The sequence below is a fragment of the Lepeophtheirus salmonis genome, chromosome 4, assembly GCF_016086655.4.
Source record: "Lepeophtheirus salmonis chromosome 4, UVic_Lsal_1.4, whole genome shotgun sequence".
Classification (NCBI taxonomy): Eukaryota; Metazoa; Arthropoda; class Copepoda; order Siphonostomatoida; family Caligidae; genus Lepeophtheirus; species Lepeophtheirus salmonis.
In genome coordinates, this window is record NC_052134.2 from 1,178,442 (window position 1) to 1,204,926 (window position 26,485).

Sequence of the window (26,485 nt, forward strand, 5' to 3'; positions counted from 1 at the left end):
AAAAACACAGAAATTCCCTTCAAATATATACTTAAAATAATTATAAATATAAATTTATTTATATGTAATCACTTTATCCAAAAAATTGTCAAATTTTGAAAATAATATTTTTTTGACTAAAATAGCTGTAGTATTTACTCTGTTCATCGTTAAAGAGTCTCATTCAATCTTTTTAATAAATTAAATTTTTAGTGGGTCAAGGTCAAATGTAAAGTTAATTAGGTTTTTTAGACATATATTAACAAGATTGATATTATTAATGTAAATAGTTTTCATATTCATTATTTGTATGCAGAGTAAATGTTAGCGTCCGAGATAAGACTTTCGTAAATCATTTTTTAGTGTATATAATTGATTTTATAATCAACAAGACAATCAAGAATGCAAAAATCGAGTAAAGAAAAGGAATATATATTTGTATTCGAGCGGTATGTAAAATTCGAAGGCGTTTAAGAAAACTCAAATTATAGGAAGTACTTTAAAGAGTATAGTAGGAAAATTTTCTGCGATCAAGAAGCGAAACCAAAACGTTAATAACTTTCTATTACAAAAGTATAATGAAAAATATAACTGAAAAACTTTTAGCAATCAATATTGTAAAGAATTAATCAATATCTCCGCCTCCAGCATCTACCACAGCCTCCAAACAAGGCTGAAACTTGTCACAGGTTGCTACAATATTATTGGCAGACATGTTGGTTCATTGCTTCTTGATGCTACCCTTGAGCTCCTGCACATTTATGTGTAATGTCTTCCCAACCTTGTTCTCTAAGACGTTTCACGCACAGATGTGCAGTGTATTAAGATCAGGACTCGGAGAGGGCCAGAAAATCTTATCCCAGTATTCAACGAAATGCTCCTTGCAGAAGTTATGTGTCTTTATGGCCGTATGTTTCGGGCCACCGTCTTGAGTACATACATAGTTGTGCTGAGGATAGTTTGCTTTCAGCCATGGCAAGATTTTCTACCTCAGGACCTTATAGTAGGTCTCAGCCCCGATTTTCTCATTGGGCTTGAAGAAGAAGGGATCTTTTATCTTCCCATCAGAGGCCACGACTCGCAAGCACATTGTTTAGACCAAATATATTGTCCTGAAGGTGCCTTGGACTTCCTTAGGTGATGCTGCTAGAAATCTGTCGTTTCTGCAGTTCAAAATCTGCTCGACTGTGACAATCTTTTTGTCTGAGAATATCTTTGGAGCTGACAGATGACTCTTTAAGTAATTAAGGATTTGTTTGCTTTAAGGCCTTCATCCTTTCTTAACTTGACGGGAGCAACACTTAATAGAAAGTCATGTCCAGTAATCTTTGGTCCTAAATAAAGAACCACACACCACGAGGTGCAAGTAAATCCCTTCTTCAAAAAAACTCTATATTTTTGTGAAATAAACGTTCTTATTTTTTTTCCGGCACCACCAAAAAAATCATATAATACAATATACACTAAACAATTAAGATAAAGATTAATAAATTATTTTGAGTTTAAAAAAATGTGAATTGGTCTATCTACATTCTTCATTTTGTCTATAAAAGATAAAGTGAACAAATTTAATCATTGCAACAATATCTACCTAAATGCATCATCAATTTCTTTCTCCTTAAAAAATTTGATGATTTGATTATTTTTTGAAAAATAGAAACAAAGAAAAAAAACTATTTTCTTTGAAGTTTTCAAGGAAATGATAGACAGTCTACTTTTTTTCTTCTTTCAAAATACTTTTTACTCCTTCATTTTAAGAAATAATTATTTTGTTTTGCTTTATACCCATGTTTAAAATAAAAAAATGTTTTATTTTGGCTTATTTTTCCAAAGAACTTTTGGAGTATATTTCTCTAGGCATCTTTTTTTTTCTTTTTTGTATGAAGTTTTGTGATGTTTTATCCCTATATATATATATAAATTATTTCTTGTCTACCTTTTAAAATATATTTGAAATGAGAGAAAAAAAAAATCTTCAAAAAATATCACAATAGATACATATTTAAGTTACGAAAAAGAGAGAAAAATATTATAAATAAATCATAAATGTACATACCTCTATTCAGCCTTTAAAAGGAAATCAATTAAAGTTGATGAGGTTTTAAGGAGAGTGGGAGAGGTAATAATGTATTAATCATATTTTTATTTTGTGGGTATGGAGAAGGAAAAGAAATAAGCATGAAATAAAAAGAGGTTTTTTATTAATTATATATATAAGATAATATAAATATTTATGGAGAAAAAATTTGAGAAATATTTCCTGATTTATTGTTAAAATTTGTTTTTAAATGTATTTTAAGCAGCATACAACTAACTACTTTCACTGATCGATTACGTTTGTTTCCTATACATTAGCAAAAATAAACCTTCCTTATTTATCCAAATACGGCATTTTGATTGGCCAATGAGTCAGAAGTATTTGGAGCTCAGTTAAAAATTTATCATATATTTGGTGATTTTTACTCATACTCAAACACCCAATATAATTCTGTGTAATCTTACTTTACTTATATTAGTTTTTTTGTCACAAAATGATTTAGTGTGGCGCCATCTTGCAGAAAAATACTAAAACTCACTTAATAGTAATACTAAAATAATTTAACATCTTAGTATACTCGTATTTATTATTATGCCAGGGTGACTGCATTGCAAGGCTAAATGGAGGGAATAGAAACATTAAATGGAGGTAGAAGAAAAGATAGAGAGAGAGAGAGGGATGCAAAAAAGGGTCAGAGGGAGAAGAGGGGAGGATAGAGACAGTGAGATGGAGAAAGATATGGACTGAGCGAAGGCATATTGGTTTCTAATATGAGGGTCAACTCCGATGCATATTTGTTACATTCTTCATTAAAAATGAGTATTTGTTTTTTTAACAATTACTTTAGAAGACTTGGTAAAATTTTCCACGAACTCGTAGAATGTTTGCTTTGTCAAAAAAAAACTCAAATCGTCACGTGCTGTTTAGGCATATTTCGTCCATTCAATTATGTTTTTGTCAATCAAACAAGAAAAAAACATTTTTATTTTATTTGTCTTTAAGAAAACTTCGTTGAAGATATTATCACTAACTCAAGACTCCACAAAGGAAAACTAGTGACGTTTCTTAGATAGAATGATATTTAGTAAGGAACTGTAATATATAATTGTAGTTTTTGTACGCCAATAAAATTTTATGTGCGATATTTTGAAAAGTTTCCTAAGAAATTGGAAACACTTTAAACAGCAGCATACTGTAGTCATAAACCTACAGTATCTTTTTATGCAATCAAGACCAACAAAAATGGAAATTGGTAAATCTATTTCAAACCTAACAAGAAATTATTTAGACATTTGTAACCAAACTAGAGTAAAGTTTTGGTTAAACCCTGGTTGTTCTAAGACAGGGGTACCAATTTTCAGGGGATCATATAAGAGGGCTGGTTCGATTCCCACAGAACAAAAATTATATTTTGGAGCTTAAGGAAACTAGACAAACAGGTTAAGTTATAAATATAAAGAAACTGGGGTCTCAAAAAGCAACTGTACGAATTTGGACGTTTCCTAAATTTTTTGAAAATAAAAAAAGTTAGGGTCAAAAAAAAGAAATTGGGGAAGATTACACTATCTTCTTTTTCTTTTCTTTTTTCAGATGCAAAAAATATGAATTTGCAATTGAATACTGAATTCGTGGATAAAATAAAATTGATATAAGTTTGTCTCAAAATGCGTTTGCATATAAATTAATACATAAAATTGATATTTAGCTGAAATATTTGTCATTTTTTGAATATTTTCCTTGACTTTTTTTTTAAGTATAGATACATCTTTTTTTGCGAGTATTCCACCTTATAATGTCAATAAATATTATCATTTACTTCTTTTTTTAAAATTAGGGTTTCATTTTCTTCGGTAATATCAATTTGATAATTTTTTGGACAAAAAAAAAAATTGACTTCTCATCGAGATATTTTTTTTCAAAAATATATATTTTTTTATTCTTTTTAAAGTTTATAACAACTTTTTTTAATTTATAACAAAACATTTAATATAATATACAGTGGCTATTTTATAATGCTTACTTGTACTGAATATTAAGAAAAATGAAAAAATACAATGTCAATGTGATTTCTTGCTCCTTCTTTGACTTGAACAACGCTGGATAATCCATTGCGAGTGCATTATTAAATCAAAAATCGTAATGCTTTATTTAAAAAAAAAATATATAAATTGATTTTTTTTTGTAAACATCAAATGTTATAAAACTATTCATTGATATATTCATTAATACAATATATAATAGATCCAACACTACTTTTCCACAAAATTTCATACTTTAGACATATATATGAATCCCATTAAAATAATATTATTCCTCCGAAAAGAATAAAAATATTTTAGATGCATTTAAACATAAAACCCATACTTTTAAGAAAATATGCATAGAATACAAAATTATTTGACTATTCATCGAAATAGTATCTGTATAGAAAATTATACCATGCTATTATGTTTATGAGCTATTCTAACACTAGATTAACTCACGTTATTCAAGAAAAAGATTTTATTAGACTTTTAAACACATAATACTATATTACTGGACTGCAACTAAATGAGGTCAGACAGAACATTCTACAATCTTCTTTCATTTAATTCCAGACATGGAGATAAAACATACAATTTTTTTTAACTTATAACTAACCATAATATTGAAGAGAAAAACTGATCTGGGGCTCTTACATCCAATAATAATAGTTCCAATGCATTTAGGTAAATCTATAACTCATAAAAAGTGAAAACTTTTTATTTTTCAACCAAAACATTAGCAACAATATGTTGTAATTTTATGGTTTTTTTTTTTTTTTTTTTTCCATTTTACAAATTACTTTATACTTAGTAAAAATTATCTTAATAGCTTTTTATGGTTACAAAAAGAAAACTACGGTTTGCTTCATACGTCAAATGAAATTTTGATCATCCATTTAGATAGGAGAATGACTAAATGATTGGTTTTTTATTTGATTAAATTATTAATTACGTGACAAAATATTGTGATCTCCCCCCCCCCTCCCCCTATAAAATATTCATAGAAATTTGAAAAATCAAATTATATATATGCAAAAAAACATATTGCATACCACATTACCACAAAAAATATTGTGTGCGTATGTCAAAAAAATTTATAATAACACAAATGTTGCATTCAATGTTATAAAATGCCACATTTTGAATATATAAATAACGTATAAATGAATGTCAATAAACCAATATGATACCTTACATAGAGTTGTTTTTAAGACTGTTAGCAAATTTTGTAATTTTATAATAAGCTTATATGGGTTGCTTTTATTCTATAAGTATTCAACATAGTATCAAAATAATTTATATGTGTGGGATGCTTAGAAAAAGAATGATAAAAATGCATTTCTTTCGAAATGGAGACATATACAAACTTTAGACATAAAATAAAAGTTCTTCAGAATTTTGAGTTACGTATATAAAACTATATTTAATTCCAACTAGACCAAATTCCTGGGCTCTGGACGGAAAGTATGATTTTTTGCCAATAATTTGTTTTTTTTTGCATAAAACAAGATCGATTTACCGTGTCTCAAAAGTTTTTTTTTTATGTATGGGTTATTGATTCAAAAATACACTCAAAAAATTAAAAATAAACGAATTATTGAACAAACGGAAAAGGGGAAAACGCATACTAATTAAGTATTTAAAAAGCGAATTAGGAAAAGTATGAGCGATTTAATCTTACTATGTATATTTAGTATTTAAGTTAGCAAGTTAGTTATAGCAACAACAATAAATTAATCCCAGGTTCAAAAATTTGAAAAATTTTTTTACATTTATTAAAATCAGTATTTTCACAATGTCAATTATATGTTGCATTTTCAAGAGTGTCAATCAGAGTTACAGTCTGATTATATTTACATTAAATGGAGAGAAACAAAAATAAATTATAGTATACAAGGAAAATTTATAATAGAAATTCACCTATTATATAATTAAAGTTTATAGTAAAGCGTTTAGGATTTTAAAATAAATGAGGTAAATATAAATTATACATTTTTAATTTTTCATTGTCTATCTTTAAGATTTGTGCTTGTAAATGTTAAAATGATTAATTGATGTTTAATTTTGCATAATATAATATTGTAATTATATATTTATTATCTTTCTTTTAGGTAAGTGGATTAAATTACTATATATAATACCATCTTATATACAAATATGGATATCTTGAGTTCATCTACGCAAATATTTGTAAGTTAAATCATCAAAGTGAGTCTGTTTGAATATATGGCAACAAGTTACTGAGTGCACTGTACATAATGATCCACAATGTTTTCGTAGGAGAGAACACTTCATATGAATTGATATGAGTGTTATTGTATTGAGTTGTTCCAGATAATGTGGGTTACTACCGCTAGTGAGTGAATATACATTAAAAAATCATTGCAAATATGATCTTGAAATATGTGAGTAACACTTTGATATTCTCTTGACACGGTTTATTTCTCCATTTGACTTAATTTCTGTTTGAACCATATGACTTTATGAACAAACGATTAGTAAGCTAAGTTGTGTGCCCTCTAAAAAAACTTTTATGTTTCGCAATACCTAACATAGGGCGTTATAATCAAGAATATTATATCTATCCTACTGATATTAATCTCATTTTATAAAGTTGTATCCTTATATGAAATTGCTAATCGATTCTGTCTTAGACCTGTTATAGGTCCTTGAGAAAGTCCCAAATTTTAAAACATACTCTAAAAATATATGTTTTTTACTAATATGATAGTAAAGTATATCAGTTTACTAATTTAATTAGTTTTTTTAAAACATGAGTAAATTTTAGCCCTAAAATAGTTTTCTAATTTTTTTATATAGATCTAGTTCAAGAATATATTTATGAAGATTATAAAATGAGTGAAGATGGATTAATGATGACGTCTTATCTATGATGACAACATTTAGGAAATATTATTTTAAGTAGCTGCTTTTGTGCCAATTCAGACGGGACGTCAAAATTTCGGGAGTGCTACTTTCCCATTATTTAATGATCAAGGATCCAAGACATTACTTCCAATGAAAGTGCCTAACCATCTGTAAATTTAGTTTTTGAGCCTCTTTATCTTATTTATAAAAAAAAGAGGTATGTCGTATAAAAATAATTCACATATAATATGTGAAAGCATAGCTTGACAATGAAGTCGTTGCAACCAGGGCTGCGGAGTCGGATTCTGCACTTTTTTTGGGTGGAGTAGGATTGAGGAGTCAACTAATTTCTAAAAAATTATTATTATATATATATAAAAATACTCATTTATAATCTAAGGCTTATATTGAGTGTTCGTAAAGTTTTTCTCTAAATGATTATAGATCATAAGTATTAAGAAATGTTAATTTATGAAACTTGAAAGTTCATTAATCTTTCAGTACACTTAACAAATTTCAAATGTACTCTATGGTCTATACAAGGGATGGTAACTTCCAAAATATAGAAGGCAAATTTTTTCCAACACTATAATTGGAGGCCACATAACCATTTTATTTTAAATTATTATTGATCTATTTACGGGCAACACTGAGTGAGGATGAGGGCTGTGTGTAGCCCTGAGGCAACCAGTTACCCACTTCTGGTCTATACAATCACTATTTTCGAACATTTCTAAATTATAAGTTATTGTGTTGGGTAAAGCGTAAGTCACTGCCATCAGAGTAAAGAGTAACGATGCAGTAAGTAGTTGTTTATGTTGTTATTCCTAGGTTACGAGTACATAAATAATGTTAAAATTCTTATGAATATATTAGTAATTGATCGATTTTGAACCATTTTATTTTTTTATACCTGGTAAAATGATTTACTACATAAAACTAATAACTAAATATAGCTAAAAAAAATAAATAGATCTATATTTGTAGTCTTTAGACTCAAATGACTCAATAGTACTTAAATCAACTATATTATTATCAAATTTCGTGTTGGAATTGGCGTCGAGGATTTTATTTACCAGCTCCTCATCCCCGGTTGAAACTATAAAAAGTAATTAGCTAAGAAGGAGTTTTTATGAAAAAGTTTTATGGGCTGAGGGGATGATATATTGAATCATAACATTATTTTTCATAGTATTAGTTAGTCAAAGACCAAAAACAAAAGGCTCTTTACTAGATGTCAATTGTGTAGTAAATATTTTTTTTATTGCACATTACATAATTGGATACATTTTTTAAGAGAAGTATTAAGTATATTATCGGTCATGTCGATTGTAAGCTGAGATTAATACCATAACAATATGTTTCTACTAATTTGCATATACCATATTATTAAAATCTTTTTTGATAGAAATATATATCATTTCAACAAAATTATTTTTCTTTCATTATTTATGTAAATCATGCACTCTGTTAATAAAGATTAAATATTGCATATAAAGTAATACTTTCATGTAACTACTATTAAAATACTATCAATTCATTAATCAATGTTTTTCATATACTATATGTAAGTTAGGTTAAGTAAATGATTACTTTCTACAGCTATGACCAGGTTATTTCCGTACGAATACATAATTGTTTTAAATATTTTCATTTTGGAAAATAAGTGTAGTGATAATTTGATTTTCCTTTTTTGTATGTAATAGTAATTTGTAATATTTCTAATAAAAAGAAGTAATTGTACATACAGATTTTTTTAATAATCAACCGTTATCCATGTTGATTGAATCAAAATCAATAATTACTGAAGGGTAGATAATTATTTAACCTTTTTTCTTGTTGAAAAATGGGATTTCTCTTGAAATACATTTCGTAATTACTTGCGTATCAATATACAATACATATTCATAAAATCAACAATAAATCGAATATTCACAAATGCTCAAGGACTATGTGCAGATTTAATTAAAGTTTATGCAAACATAAGCACATTTCCAAATATTTTTTACGCGCCTATTATTGTAAGGGCTTATATGTTGAGTCTGAGACTCAAAAGTTAATATAAGTCCTATGACCGATTCATATTTTTTTCCTTCCATCGTTTTTTATCCGTTATAAAACAATATATGTATATTACTCGAGGACATATTTTAATAGTTAATTTTTGGGGTACTCCTACTTGGTCAGTATATATGTAAGCCCAAATTAATTTCGAAAACCATTGACAGCAAATGTTGATGTGATCTTCCACTTTCAAATAAACTCCACATTAAAAATGATTATTTTACTACAAATATATTCGTTATTATCAAACAATAGTTTCTCATTTTCCTCAAGACAGTTAAAGGTATACACATGGACAATAAGACTTTCATCTAGCAATGATAAAGCATTAAACATCATATTCATCGAGGTTTTTTTTTGTGTGTGTTCACCTGGTTGATCACAAGTTTGGTTCTCACTTTACAAAGCTGCATTGTGTGTAAGCAAATTGTTCTGTTTTTGATAGTAGGATTAAAGTCTAATTATTCAAGAAGAGCATATATGAGTAGTATTATGAGTATTTTATACTATAGACAGTTTTTTTAATAAAATGTCTAACTTTTCTAACCACCATGGATTCCATTGTGGGCCTGAAGCTCTTTCACAACGAGGACGTAGTTATTCAAAATATCGACCCACTCTTTCTATACGGATACCTTCTGAGAATCAACATTGCAGAGGGATTCTTTGCCCCCTTTGCTCTCCACGAAATGGCATAATCCATAGTCCAGTTACCAGCAGTCCAGTGATGAGGGGAGCCACATGTTTGGAGGGCAGAAATCAGTGAGGTTATTCTGAGAAGCTTTTCATGCTGTTAATGAGCTCCTTATCTTACAGACTATCTCACCAAAGCAATTTACAATGTATGTGGCCTCCTTCATAGAGTGATGGGTGCAGTGAAAATCCGGAATTCATTGTCTTTTTGCCTCCGGTTTCGCTGTTTTAATATGTATTGCAATCAATAATACAGCGTATGAAAGCTATTATATTCCGAAAAAATATTCTTTTTTTACGAACCAAAATTGAGTCCAGGTAATTATGGCTTTATGGGGCTCTAATGGAGGTTGGTATGATTAACTTACACACACTGTCATAGCTAGCTTAATTTTTTATTGGTTAAAACAATGTTTAAGGCCAAATCTTTCAGAGTATTATAGATAGCCAGCAGAGTTGTACAATTTTTTCTTTGAAATATATTTTTGAACAAGAATTTCAATATAGAGGTTAACGTTGCCTTACGTCTTTTTTTTTAACTTGATTGTATTTTGATAACTTCAAATTATTTGAATATTCACCTAAAATAAAGTGAATTTTATCCGTAAATTCTTTAAAATAGCTTAAATTTGATTATCAAAAAACAATCAACATTAAAATATATTGTTTTGGAAATTTTAATTGCAAAATTGTGAAAATATTCATAAATTAAAGAATATTTTGTTTCGTTTACACATTATCAAATGGCAAATAAGTATTCATAAAAATAATTAAATATGGCTAACAAATAATGCCTTCCAATCAAATTATTTACCTAAGAAAATACCTCAAATACATCCAAAATCATAAGAAATCCATATTATTTGCAGCAAATAAAAACACAATACAGTCCAATTTAGATGCACTTCAATATTTTTATATTTTTTACTACATTACAAATACATAAACAAAGGTGCAAAACCCTGTTCTAGAAAGTGCAAGTGATTTTTTTTAGTTTGTAATCGCAACAGTTTTTTTTTTCAAAAACTTTTGTCATTATTATTTAATTCTTGAAGACATTACGTCTAAGTATAATGTAAAAGGTAGTGTGTGTATCCACAAATGACGGATTGGAACAATGAGGGTTTGCTTAGGTTCATAACTTCAATTACGTAATTAAAAGGTTTTATCGAGAATTTATTTTTATAAGAAAATATAATAAATTTTCAAAGTACTTTTTGTTTTAATAAACCCCACCATTTACTCTAATTCCATAAACTTTCCGATCTATATTTATAATGATGTATTCTACTTAATACATTGCTTTGGTTTAAAATGTATAGTTCATCCAACTTGTAGTGTTCTTGTCTATAAGGCCTTCATATCTTAGAGTTTGACGGATTTTGTAGATCCAAAATTTGATTTCTAAGCAGATCTACTTTCAACAATAAAACATAATAAATTTTAGTCAAATATATTACATAGTGAAAGTTTGTAAGAAATTTCACATAAATATTAAGTCAATTATATGCTTTTTATTCAAGTGTTGAACTTTTATTTGATTGAAGGGACTGATGCAGTCACCGATATGACCTTTCAAATACAATTTTTTATTTTATGACGACTTTAAGGGAGCAAATTGAGCAAGGGTGAATAAGGAAAAATTGTAGATAGAAGATTACAAAGCTAATCCACTCTTAATTTTTAGAAAAAATGTTTTTTGCTTGTTTTTGAGTTGACAGACCTCATATGTTTATTTTTTCTAGATAATTTTTTTCAGAGCAAGAAGAAAGAGATTTTTGCTCTCACAAACTTTTGTTTAAGGAAAAAAAAGAGTAAAAAATACACAGGAAAGTTTTTATATGACTTTTTTGAAGAAAAAGGAAAAAAAAAAAATAAAGAGGAAAGAATAGAAGAAAAAACTTTCAATTTATTTATTATTCTTTCATTATGACTTCACATGAAAACTGAATCTTATAACATTAGTAGTTGAGTAGTATTATACATATAAGACACATTTATCTTGTACATAAGTTACTTCTTTTTTAAAGATTAATGAGGTTCTTGTTTTATCATCTATGTATGTTTAATGTTCATTCCTCAAAAAATAAAAATAAATCCCAATCTACAAGATATGTACATACATAAAATAAACTGCACTACACAAGTTATTTATTTTTAATGCATTCAATTAACATTGCATTCATTATTCATTATCACTAATATTGACCTCTCTATGAATACGAGTGTAATTAAAACATTCATTCATTCAGTCCTTAGGTTAGGAGAACCGCTAATTGATATTTATCTCTCGATTATGTATAAGGATACTAGAAAAGGGTTACCAGGCCCCAGGATGTAGCAGTATTGTCAATGGTCTATGTAATTTATTCTTAATGCTTAATACAAGATTTGTATTATTATGAATTGGAAAAAAAAATGTGTTAATAACTTCAAATAACATTTTTTATAAAATAATTTGTAAAGATGACAACTCCATCTTTTTTGTATAAAAATTGTCAACTAGAAGTTTCCCAAGAAAAAAGCAAAAATGTTTTTATTGTGTCTCTACAGAGTAGCCGGAAATGATTTTCCTGCCCTCACTTTATCATTTATTCGACTTTTGTATTGAAAATTGTTAAATTGAGAGCATAATAAGTTTTATTTGAGGTATTTAAAGTATTTTCACTCAACTACAACGACAAGTAGATGAAATGAGGAGCAAAGTAAGGCAATTTCTTCCATAGACAAAGTCTCAAATGTCTCCCTGATGGCTGATTTGAGGGAGTCAATGCTGTTGTGTTGGATGTTGTTGGACTTGCTGTCCACTGTGTCCCACTAAAAATAATATAAAATTTTGAGGTAGAGAAATGTTGGGGGCCAAAATTCAGAGGCCTATAAATTTGCGAATTTGGACTTGAAGAAAGCCTGTTTCTTCTTCGTTGTGTGTCTGGGAGCTCTATCATACTTCCTCAACTAATCAACCTTGGGCTAATGTGCCTTTAACAAGGTTTAGATGTAATACCTTAGTACCTTGTTTTGGACCTCCATGTCGACAAACTGTCATTGATTGAAAAAGTAGGAGGCGTCATTTGTCTCTCTTGCACTTCCTGTCACCTACTGGAACTCTGGAGAAAGGCAGATTATCCTTCATCCTCTTTTTACAGAATAAACACTGGCCAAAGACACCTTAACAATGGCTAAGTAATATTATAGTCTTATAATTACTCATACAGTCCAAGGAGTTGTTTTTGAAGCTTATAAATTATATATATATAGGTATAGGTCCTATCAAACGTCCAGTTTGATAGGACTTGTCAGCTGATACACGGCGCAGTTATTTTGGTAGAACTTTAATGATTTGAAGCAATAATTTTAACTGAAAAAATTATGGAATGTAAAAAGGCCAAGCTCAAAGCAAAATTTGTATCACAAGAAAATGATGCAAAGGATTAATTTGAATATTTTGGCAAAAATTCAATGTGACATTTTGATTACATACAGGACTACCAATTACCATTCTTGTACATTTAATAGTCCCTATTTCCTTTTTTAAGAACACCGTGAATCGAATCTACACCCATTGAGTTCAGGAGAATATTTGCGAGTTTTCGACAGAGCTATATGATAGATATTTATTTCTGTTAATAATGTCATCTGTAAAGATAGACGTAATGAAAATCATTATTTCTATGTGCAAGGTGTAACAATTAAGTCATGTGCTTCTGTTGTCATGATTAACGATCTGGCTATTGGCAATGATGATGTGTCAAACCCATGACAGGGTTTGACAGGAGAATAGTTAAAAAGCTAAGGATTGCCCGAGTAGAGCCTGATTGGCTGATATGACTTGGTGTAGAAGTGTATTTAGATTCTAAGCTCCTTGACACGAATCTGATGGATTATTTTGTCGTGAGCTACATTGAGCCAACAATCAACATAAGTCCTTACACCACCAATAACATAGTCCCTGATCGACTCCATTGTCCTGAAATAAAAGAATTTAGATATGGAACTAGTTTGTAGGGCCTGTATCTTGTTCAGGACTCGAGTCTAGGGTTTTGTTAAAGCCACCGAATTTTACTTTATATGATATATATATTCTCAATGATTATATCTGCTTTAGATTTTTTGAATACATTTTATAAAAAGACCGTTTTATATTGATTTAAAACATGTAGATATATCAGAAGCTCATGATTTTATGGGGGATTAACTTTATTTTTAAAAAACGTTTTCCAAGGTATAAAAATGCATATTTTCCCCTAAAAAATTATTTTTAGTGAATGAACAGCAGTACTTCTTCTTATACGTGTAGCAAATAAAATAGTTATAGATGACATAAAGACATGAACTATATTTACAACGGAATGAAAAGAAATATCATAGGCATGTTTATAATATTTTCTAACATTTCTATTAATATTCAAAGAGGGAAATATCTATTTAGATTGTAAGGATCTGTTTTTCCTACGTAAAAATGAGTTTCATATTTCTTATATGTGTACAGTATACCTACACAAATTTTTTTACTAATAAATATCTTATTTCTTAAAAGTTTGCATAGCAAAAGTTATTTTCGTTTTGAATATTTCGAGGTTCTTTGATTTTAAATAAATCAAGTGTAAGTAGCAAAGAAAATGCATAGAAAAGATAGATTCATAAAAATGTTAAGGACTAAAGTGCTTCCAAAATTTAATTTATTGTCACATTTTCACAACTACAAACAAAAAACATTTTAAATTGCAGAATCTCTTTATTTTTAAACGTTAAATAGTTGTGGTATGAGGATGTGAAAACTCTAACCCTAACTTTCCTACAATACTATATAAATTTTAACGGAAATTTTTGTTAGCTCAAAGAGAAAACTTTTTTACATTACTTAACTTTTGAGGAAGATGTATTTTATAACTAAGTCACACATATGACTTTATTTTAATTTTTTCTCCATAGGATATGCATCTTTGCCTTAAAATTTTTTTGTTTGTTAATTCAATTGAAAAAGGAAATCACAATGAATCCCAATGATTCTATTGTTGTAATTTTTTTTTTTTTTTTTGTACAACTATATGTAATTTTAATAAAATATAAATAATAAATGAATCACATATAATATGAAGGTATCCTCACACTGAAAACATAACAAAAGAAAAAAAATATCATTCCTATCAAAGTTTATTTATATATTTATCAAAAATTTTAACATAATTATCAAGCAATGGAGTTCTAGTGGATATGAATTCGTATAAAATGATCTGACCTTTTTTATAAAGTATAAATATTATACAAATATATGTATTTATAAGGTAAATTATATAGTATTTTTAGATGCTCTTGGTGTCCCTAATGAACAAAAAATATTTCGACACAAATGAAATTTGCAGTTTTTGTTTATAGTTTAGCTCTCCGCGTTTTCTTTTATTACAAAATTTTATAAATTTCCTTGTTTACATGCTTTTTTTATATACTAGATTCTTTCCGATATATAACAATATAATAAAATCATTATTTTTTGTTTATTGTTAAATATTATAAGATATTTTTTCGAAAAATTGTGTCAACGTATTTTTTTCTGAAAGATACGTATATATTCATTTCAAGGGGTCAGTGTATGTATGATGCTCACAGTTACTCGGTATTGCAATCTAAAGAAATATTTTTATCTAAAAGTAGATGAGAATGAAAAAGGATCCAATTGTTAATCAATACACGGTCATCGATCTTTCATGTGTTGTATTATGTTGGAGTGTTGAAAAAGTATCATAGCATTGCGTAATCCTTTCATACTTAGTGATTTGATGAGTACTTATCTTTTCTTGGTGTATGTATCCGGTCTGTTAATTTCTTAACAATCCTTTAGTAAATTCCCAAAACTTTATACAAGATATATAAGAATAAAAATTAATGATTTTTCTCAAAGATGGTTTTTTTTAATGTGTATCTTGCGTCATTTCAGTGCGTTCGATTTACACTAAATATTGTTCAAAAGATGTTCTAGGATTTTTTGACTAAGTATTGTTTGAATGCATGTCAAATGTGGACACTAGCAATAAGACAATACACTATATTTTACAGGTTTTCTTCTTTGAAGGCCAAAATGCAGCCAAAGTGTCCAAAAATGGGAATAGTGTTATTGGTCTTGTTACTATAACAGGCAGTCAATCACAATTTGAGTTTTTGTCGATTCCGTTCATATAAAGATGCACTGCACTTGAGGAGGAAATTTGTTGGAAAATGTAAAGAAAATAATGGAAAGTGTCCTGTAGGCACTGTTTTGATTGACAATAAGATTAACATTAATTGATGAAAAAAATGATTAAGAAAAATCCATAAAATATAATGAATTTAATTTTACTACACCGAAATAAAAGGAATTAATATTTGTTGTAGAATATATATTTATATATATATCTTTTTCACTTTAAGTTATCGATTTAATTATATACTATAACGTCTATAAATGCTTACTTAGACTCTCACCTACATAATTATAGACAATAGTTATCATATGGTTAACAATTAGTTTCGTAGAAATTAATTGCAAATAAATAAATAAAATACTTCTATTTAGATAAGTATGTGTCTATTTACAAATCTGCATACCTTATAGCAAAGGTTTATGACCGTCTTATTTCTTATAACTTTATTTAAAAAGTAAATGTAAAATTTTATCGAGAACTAAATTATCCTTTATTTTCCTTTGTTTTTATTTCATCTTATTATTTGCCCCCAAAAAATAAATTTTTCTTAGAAGGAAACTCCTTAATGTTCTTGTTTAATAATGTAAAATAAAACTTTCTATTTTTCTTTCTGGTCATTATTTCCTTTATTTTAAACAAATTCAAAAAGTTAAGCTATTATTTGCTTTATTTTTTATTTTGTCTGTTAAATCAAGACTTGAATTATTCAAGCACATTTATTGAAAGGAATGAACTATTGCAATCATGTTACAGGGAAAGACAAATTAAATTACGTTTTTTGTCTTATGTTATCCTTATTATACATTTTCAAGGATCAACGGTATAACAATATGAGAATTCTTTTTGAAGGAGAATCACATTACAATGTTGATCGTTTTTAGAAGGTTATTTATCCTTTTCCATTGAGTAATTATAATGATTCATTTAATTAATTAAAAAAAGTAGGGTACAAAGTACACATAGTAGAGTCAAAATTCCAATTACACAAAAATAGTTTGTATGTGTTTTTGTTTCCATTTAGTTTTTTCTTGCATAAAAAACATTAAACACATAAAAATCGAAGGATTTATAGAGAAACCATTAAGCTTCAAATAAATAAAAAAATTTACGTATTGATAAAACAAAAATTGGTTTTGATAAAAACGTACGTTTTTGAGACAATTTAGATCTACGGTGAGACCCCGGTTTGGAAATAATTATGGATCCAAATTGGTCGAAAAAACACACATGTAGATCTTAGTAAAAAAAATGTGTAGAACCGAAATGCAAGAAAAACGTGTATTTCGGAAAAAACAGAAATTATACTTTTGTAGAGCACGGGGAAGAGGCGAGAGCTAGACTATAGAATGTACCATGGAAAAATAGTAAAATAAAATAGTAATATGAACATTTTCTAAGTATTTTATGAGTATAGCTTTAAATGTTTTTCTGCACATTTATCATGCATTTTTTGAAGGAAACACCAGTAATTGTCAAAATGTACGATTGACGATAGGGAAAACGTGTATGAGCTTATTATACCTGCCCCAAGTTTTTAAGAAACATGCGATAAATGTGCGGAAATTTAGATTAAAGCAACTCATAAGAGGGCATATGACTGTTGAAACAATAAAAAAAAACAGGTACAATTAATTATTAATTTGATAAGTGAGTACTGTGGACAAAGAGTGATCGTTTCTAAATGGGTTGAAAGGACACTAATGCATAAAGCATTAAGGTTCTGGTGACTTGGTAATTAATTGTTATCATCGAATGGTATTTATTTTATTTTTAAAGAAGCAAGCCACTTTTATATAACAATAGTATTTTTTTTTGTCGTGAGATCTTACTAACAATCTAATTTATTTTTATTTTGTTGTTCAAAATAAGATTTAAAAAAACTCTATTGATACATCTGGAAACAATTTAATCAGTTTATTGCGCTTATATAATTAGATAATTCAAATGTTTCTTTCCTAATGTTTAATTTGATAAGAAATTGGAAAAAGGGAGAATAGATTTTGAAGTAAATAGGTTAAGAAAGAAACAGAAAGGTAAAGTCAATTATAGAGGGAAGGAATCTATGCGCAAACAAACATATATTTAGATTAGGTAGTGAATCGAAATCGAAGGCTTAATAATATATGTATAAATGAGGCGCATTATTTCGATTAACATTTAATACATACATTAAGGTAAGTGGCTCTGTACCTATTTATTGTAGATACATAGATGTGTAAAGGGTGATGCTATTAAATTACCCCCTAGAGTTTTTGCTTTTTTCAACCCTTTACAAAAGTCACAAGTTTTATCGTTTTGATAGCATGCAGCTTGCTTTGGATGATAATGAAATTAAATGCAGAAGTAAGAACGTTATCGACAAATAATAATTGATTTACTCCATGGCCCTTTAGACATTTTGCAAAAACAAATCGGGGTTGGGAGCTTCAAAACGGTCCAAAAACATTTGCCATCGTCCTAAAAAAGAAAAGAGTTGGTAAGATAGAGGCCATGGAGTATTGAGAAAAGTTATTATTTTTCTGAATGGATGGTTTGTATAAGATAAGGGATCCAACCCATATCTTTGATGTCCCTGAGTCAATAGTAAATTCAAATATGTACCTACAAAAAGGTTCATAAGGACGTCTTTTTACACTTAATCAAAGAAAACTATCCAGATTTAGATGTTGAGAAGTATCACAGCGTTATATAAAGAACAAATAATTTTGAACAATTTCAAAAAATATTTCATTTGGGCCTCTAATTTCTTTTTACATTCCTTTAAAGAACACACCTCCACCAAAATTACAAAAAATAATTGAATGGGGATCTCAGAGGGAGTCTTCAATTAAAATGATATACATAATATTTTCCTTCGTCTGCCAGTGAATTATCTTCATAAGAGCTCAAGGGAATATATTGCAATTCGTTTACAAACTTGAAAGAAAATGTATTTCTTTACAGTTTGACTACATCTTAAATATTTGTCAATATATCCAAAAGAAAAGAAATGTGTAAGAAAATGTTTGTTTTTTTGTAAAATAGAAATGGAATTTTCCACTACTCTATTCTACAAATGTCCAAAAGTTGAACATGTCGTGAAAATACCATTAAAAGGGCCCTTTGGATCTTACTGTTGAAGAAAAAGTAACTGATTTTGACGTTTTCAATAATTTCTTTGAAATATACGTGAATGATATTATTTAAACTTTTTTTTATATTTCTACTACTCCCAATTACATAAACTTTTTCTTAAAAATTTCATAGCATTCATCCTGTACATTATATATGTTACATTCATTTCTGAGAAGACTGGTTATATTTACTAAAATTGCTTAAATATGTCACTTTCTGAGTGCATATTATATACACATGTTTATCTCAATACAAAAACTTTCGTTTTATATATGTTACAACATGGTACATATCTTAGCATTATACTTTATAAAGTTCAAAAGAGTTAAAAAATACTGAGTTGTATTCCATGGAGTAGTTGTAATATGTGGAAAGGGTAAAATAATTTGATTTATGGTGCACAAATGCTTGAATGAAGTGTTATAGTTGAGAATAAATACAAGATAAGTAAGATAAAATGATTTATTTAATAAAAAACAGCTCTTTTTCTATATACATATTATAACTTCTTTAAAATATATAAATATGTATGTGTGCAGATATTAAACATAAGTTTAAATATTTGTATACAAAGAAATAGGAGAGATAAAAAAAAGAGAAAAATGGAACTTCTATGTAAAAAATAGTAACAAAATTCAAATATAATCTCTTGTCAATTTATTGAACAAATCTATTTTTGTTTTTTTTTCAAAAAATAATTTTATGGAGATTAATTTAAATTAATTACTCTTTAAACTTATTTTGTATCCTAAAAAAAAGAAGTCAATGAAAAAAAAAATGGATTATATAAAGGACTCCCTTAGTTTATAAAAATATCTTCAACATTTCCGTATCTTGATCTGAACTTGAAAAAATCACAAACACGTAGGGAATATTAAAAACAGTTGCAACAAATCCTCTTTCTTGAGCTTCAAACAAGCGACAACCACAAAGTTAATAATACCATTCTTTTATACAGTTTGGGTTATTGTTAAAATACATATAGAATTTTTGTCTATTTTTCTTCGATATAATGGATTAAATTGATTTTTTTTATTGTTTTGTTGTATCATAGGTTATTTGAATCATTAATTTTCTTGTTTATTGAGTAGAGATATTGTGTGTGTTTCCTTTTTGAGTATTGTACACTATTGGTCCTGGGAGAGTGAAACTTTTCTTGGGTGCCTCCTTTGAAATTGGTCCTATAAGGGGGCTTTATTTGACACCCAAAACACTTTGGGTGTTGAGTTTTAAATAAAACAGTGACTGGAGTCTCAAAAAAGCAACTTTATGAATAATAACGTTTACTAAATTTATTCAAAATATAAAACTTATGGGGAAAATATGAAATCGGTGAATTTCGCACTTTTGAGGGAACATTAGATTTGTAGATAAAATAAAGTTTGTAGAATTTTTTCTGTAAATCATTTGGATATAAATTTGAAGCATAGTAAAAGATGTTTAACTGGAATATCTGTCATTTTCGTAGAACTACCTCCCCACCCCCATTTTTACATCTAGCATCAAGTTTCCATTTAAGAATAAATCTTTTCAAAAATGTACCAGCTATCGAGGGTTCTTTTTTTATGTGACTGAACTGGCCAGAACTGCAGTTTTCAGATCTAAAGAAGGATTGATACATCACAGACTGTAGGTAAACATTAAATACAGGAAGAAAAAAGTATATGATTTAATGCCTATTTTCTAAGATTCTCCTCTGATAAATATTTTCTATGGGATTAAGGATAGGAGACTAGTTAGAGCACTCAACTTGAATGTGTTTCTTCTTGAGCAACTCCTTTGTAGCTTTGGTAAGATATTTTGAGTCATTTTTGTGCTGGAAACCCCAATAACACTAGAACGACAAATAGTAACGACCCCCCTTAAACGACGGTGGATATCAAAAATCATACCCATTTATTATTTAAAAAAATAAACATAACTTTTATAATAACATATATAAAGAAATTAGCATTTTTTACAAGTTACAATTGGTTATTTAGTACCAATAAAAGGCTTGAATACGAATCTTTAATATTTATAACAGGTTTTGCTTGCTAAGCGCCGTGATTTTCTCGTACAATTGACTGTACACCAGCTACTATTTTTAGTTGAACTGTTTGATTGTGATTGAAATAGTTGATTATTTTCTTCTATATCATCCTTTGATACATCATCCTCATCAATAAGGGCGGTAATCAAATTATTCAAAAACTGGCGACAAGTTATTTTCTGACCAGTCACTTCTTTGTACAAGATAACAGCATTTATACCAGCAAAATCCTAAATATTATAAAAAACTTATAAAGGCAATCGGCGAGAAGACATTTTGGTGGAATAAAGTCTTGTCATTTGATCTAGAATATCAACTCCATACTTAGTTTCATTATAATACTGGATTGATTCTGGTAACCTTTTTCGTACATCTAGAACTTTAACACTTTTGTGAACAGAGCTCAAAATTAAAACTTTTTTTTTCCCTTGATAAGAAGTCAATGTTTTGCCACTATTTACAAAGATGAAGCTTGAAAATAGTGCTTGTTTGGTAGTTTTTAGTTCAGGAGGTATTTCTTTGCGAACTCGATTCATAGTTCCTAAAATAGTCGTCCTATTTTTCTTAAGTTCATTTGCAAGAGACAATGACTTAAAGAAATTATCTGTTGTAACATTCCTCCCTTTACCCAAATATGGTTCCATTAGCTTCATAACGACATATTCTGACAAGGATCTATATGCTGGTCTTTGAGAATATTTTCCCAAGTAAGAAAATCCATTTACCAAGTATTTGGACGATGCATCAACTGCTAACCAAAATTTTATACCAAATTTATCAGGCTTTTTAGCCATAAATTGGGTAAATGGATATCTAGCTTTTGTTGGGAATAGTTGCTCATCAATGGTAATATTTTCACCTGGCCTGTATGATGACTTACAATTTTCAACAAATCGATCCCATACCATTGAAATCAAGGCAACTTGTCGTTTTGAAGTCTTTGTGATCTTGTGGAACGAATATCAAAGCGGATATATCTCAATAATTCCTTATATCTGTCGCCAGGGATAGTATTCCTAAAGAGATTGATTGATCCCCAATTTTTTTGACAAAATGACTTTTGTCGGCTGCCCTATGGCTAAGATTCCTCTGGCATACATTATTGCAATCAGTGGGAGTATTTCTCGTTTGCTGGTTGTCCATACATCATTCTTTAGTTTTGAACGAGCCTCAACTATTGTACATTTTACAATGTGATCAATAATATAATTATCGATCAAGAGTTCAAAAGCTGATAATGTTTTATCTGTAATGATGTTACGTTTTGCAAATGATGATGGACCTGAGACTTCCTTCAAAATGTTTTCCTGGCTAAAACGGGCTGAAATTTCTCCCGTTCCTATTTGTTTGTGCAAGATTGTGTTATCATTGCCAACATACATTGACTCTCTTAATAAGTCGGTTAATTTATGTTTCTTAGAAGACGGGAGTGGAGTCACTTGATTGCATTCTGGCATTTCTTGAAATGTTAAATATACCAATTAGTTGTTAATAAATACATCTAGTATATAGCAAAACTAATCTTAGTATTCCAGAAAATTACTTACCGACAGGCTTGTCAAAAACATCAGAATAGTCATCAGAATCAGAAGAACTTGATTGAGGTGGTTGGACATATTCTTCATCTTTTTCCAATTCAAAATCTTCACCTTCTGAATCGGAGTACGATGTGCACTCAAAACAATGTCTTATTTCTTCAATGGATCATTTTTTCTTGGACATCCTTGCACAATAAAAGGTGGAAGCAGAATGGATAGTTCAGAAAAATCTATGTTTATATTTATACTAGAAATGTACACGGTTCCTATCTAGAGAAGTTTATTCATGTTTGAACTTGCTTCAGCCTGTTCAAACAGGCTTGAGCCTGTTCATACACAATTGTAGAACAAACATATTATTTGAAATGATTGGTATCAAGTATGATACCCACGTCTGTCTAGGTAGTGTTCACTGTACCAACGAAACGAATACTAATTTTAATTTATAATTTAGTTTTTTTGTGATTAATAAAATGAATTAGGAAAATTCATGAACTTATAAACAAATACAATCAAGAAGTTTCTCATAGTATTTCATTGAATCCCAAATGGGTATCAAAAATGATACCCTCGTCGTTTTGGTGTTAAATGACCCATTTTCAGCGACCCTGCCGCTCAAGATTTCTGAGTACACAGTCCGGTCTGTCCTCCCTTTGATGAAGTGAAGGATTTCTATCTCCTTAGCAGAGAAGCTCCCTAATACATAATGTTTATACCAAATTTCTGACTATGGGGTTGGTGTTTGTGGGATTACACTCAGCATTTTCTCTGAAGATTTAAACTCCTTAAAAATGTATTGATTGAAAAAAAAGCTACACAATTACTTAATAGCATATTTTGGAAAGGTTGACAAATAAGATTGAAGCATGTAATACTATGTACAAAAATATATTATTAAAATAATTGTGTGGTTATAGGAAATATATATACAATCATCAAGGCATTTTTTCCTAGAACCGACATTTGATTTCTTGCCAAAAAAAAAAAAAAAAAAAAAACAATTGTCTGCAATGACACAAATTATAGTAAAAAAATAATTTCCTTTGAAAATAATTTGTCATGACATATTCTTAAGAATTTTTTCTAGTTATGTGCATATTATATCCTTGGTCAAATACTCCAACATAGAAATAAATATTTTATATAAAATAATCAATTATTTATATATTATATTTTCCAGTTTTTGAAATATCGACACATGACAAGGTAGTTTGAACAATATCTAGGTATGTATTATTAGGAGAAAAAAATTAAAAAACTTTAATTTATTTGTATACATATTTTAAAATAATAATTTTTAATCAGATTTTTCTCAAAGAGTATTTAGAGTTGCTGATAAATTCCTTAAAGCAAAAATGTCGATGTTATTTTGATATCATTTAAGGTGGTGGTTAGCATTATAAAAGAAAATAACTAAGAATTTGAAAAACCCTTTACAGTATATCATTAAAATGAAATCAACTTAAAATCTCGGGTCTATCTAATAATTATCCAGTCTAAATGTTTAATAAATTGTTTGTAATAATTATTACTAATAGAATTTACTAATAAGGCAACATTATAGTTCTCAAGGGAAGTGTTGGTCTACAGACTAATTTTTGACGATCTAGGTCAATCTCAACTCTGGAATATGTTAGTTTTGTTGTCATGACCAATATCAAAGTAATATTTGTGGGGAAAAAACGTAAAACAAAAGTCGAACTCAGAAGCAAGAATTATGTTGCTAATGTATTAAAAACAATATATTTTGCAACATGGATGTAGCTGGCTAACTGATATCCACCAAAACACCGTCGTAGGTTGATATTTTCATGATTAGGATATTTTATTATAAATCAGGATTTTGATTTAACCACATTTAAATTAAAGAGTATATTAAGTTTTGAACAGAAAAAAAGAAATATGGTGCATAAAATAGAAAAATAAATAAAGAGAAAATAGTCAGAAATACTAATTGAAGGAACTCTAATACCAAAGTTGATATCGCTGCGTCCAAATCCGTCTCTAAAGGAAAAATGTAACATCACCTTAAAAACAAACAAGAAAGGGGTGTTTAAAAATATCACATAGGCATATCAGAATGAGATCAAATTTCCCATGATTCTTTCTGTTAATACTTTGTTAGTGGACTAGAACTTTTTTTATCACAAATTATATTTTACAAATTCTGTTTAAGCTACATTTTATCACCATAACTTTTTTTAGTAAATTGTTAAAAACATTTACTCAACATTTATGTTGCTATAATAATAAATTTTACAATTTTTAATTGAGTATTGTTAAATTTTATAAATAACTGGCTTCTAAGTCGTTCTTAAGCGTTCCTTTTTTTCGGTTTGTGATATAAATACATTGTTAATTTGTAAAATAAGCTGTTATTTTATACAATTAAATAACACAGCTTTCTTAAAATTGATTAGTTGATTGATTATAACCAAAAATTCATTAAAAGTAAGGAATATTTAAAGACACTTGTATCTGCAATAAAATTATCACGTTTCAACTTAATATTGTTAAAAACTAATTACTTCTTGTGAAGACCTCCAACCTAATGCTTCTAAAGATTATTTAAAAATATTATAAATATATATATTTTCTCCGTGTCTTGAACTCACACAAGTTTTTTAAACTGTCTTTGCAATTTCAAAATGGATGAAATTGAAAAAATAAAAATTATCTAACATTAAGTATATATCAACTGTGTATAATTTAATACAATTTGTTTAATTTTACGGGTAACTTATACCCCAGTTCAATCTTTAAAGAAGGGGATGTTTACTAACGAAGGGTTGATTAGATTTCATATATATTTAAAAATGAGCAAAAGATACTTGGTGATTCACAAACTTTGCGCTTTAACATGGATTGATTTCAATTATTTTTATTTATCTGTGTTTAGACTCAACAAATGTCCTATTTATCTCCCTCTCTCATGTACAAGCAAAGATTGTATCTGCTTCAAAGGCTTTTTATTAACAAAATGAAACAAAGTGTAATATATCTACATTTAAATACTATTAGGTATATATTTATAAATGTATTTAGCTTTCTATAAGTGTATACTTTAAGTATATTTAGGCACATATATAAGGTCTCCAAAAAAGAAGTCTTTCTTCATTTAGAGGAAGAAAAAAGATCATAACAATCTGCCAATGAAACTGACTAAGTGAAGTGTACATCCTTCTTCCTCCGCATTTACACACATTTTATGAGCTGAAATAAAATACAAGTGTTGATGTTATAAATATTTTCTGCAGAGCTTGCTTAGTAGACTTAATATATTCCTTAAGTATAACATGATTATATTTTCGAGAGATTTTTTTTTGTATGATATGTAATAGTTATTATTAGTAGTAGTATGATGTGTATGTAAGGGATACCATTTCACTTATTAGGATACACACTAGGCTTTCTGTCTCGAGGCCCGGGATTTCTCTGGGGTTGACATCCACGGAAAATCTTGCATATAATTATGTCAAATCTACCAAAAATTAGCTGGTGCATCACTTAATTATTATTTTTGTTTGTCCGATTGGGTTACATAATTTTAAAAAAGGGACCCACAGACTGCATGAAAACCCCTGCAATTTTATATATAATGAGGAAATGAGAATTGAGAATGCATAAGAAAAACTTAAATGTACTATTTCATATTAAAATACAAAAAGAAAAACTTAAATTTCACAGAAATTTTTATGAAATAATTAAATCCCAATTTTAAAAAAAATAATTTCCCTGAAACGTGCACATAGACCAATTTCTGGGCAATTAGAAACCCTAATATGTATTTATTCGTATGTACATATAACAAGCTTTCGTATTTGTGTGGTGATTGGACATTAAATATATATATATATATATGAAATATAATATATTGTAAGATTATTATCGGCCTTCAAAATACAAATAAATTACGTTCACTTACCATTTATTATTGATAAATTATTTATACTACT

The 26,485-nt window shown here is 28.3% G+C and overlaps 1 protein-coding gene across 2 annotated transcripts in view; it reads left to right on the top strand.

Moving 5' to 3' along the window:
• LOC121116229 (limbic system-associated membrane protein) overlaps window positions 1-26,485 on the top strand; it is a 327,841-nt gene that overhangs the window by 211,571 nt on the left and 89,785 nt on the right. The window lies entirely within an intron of this gene.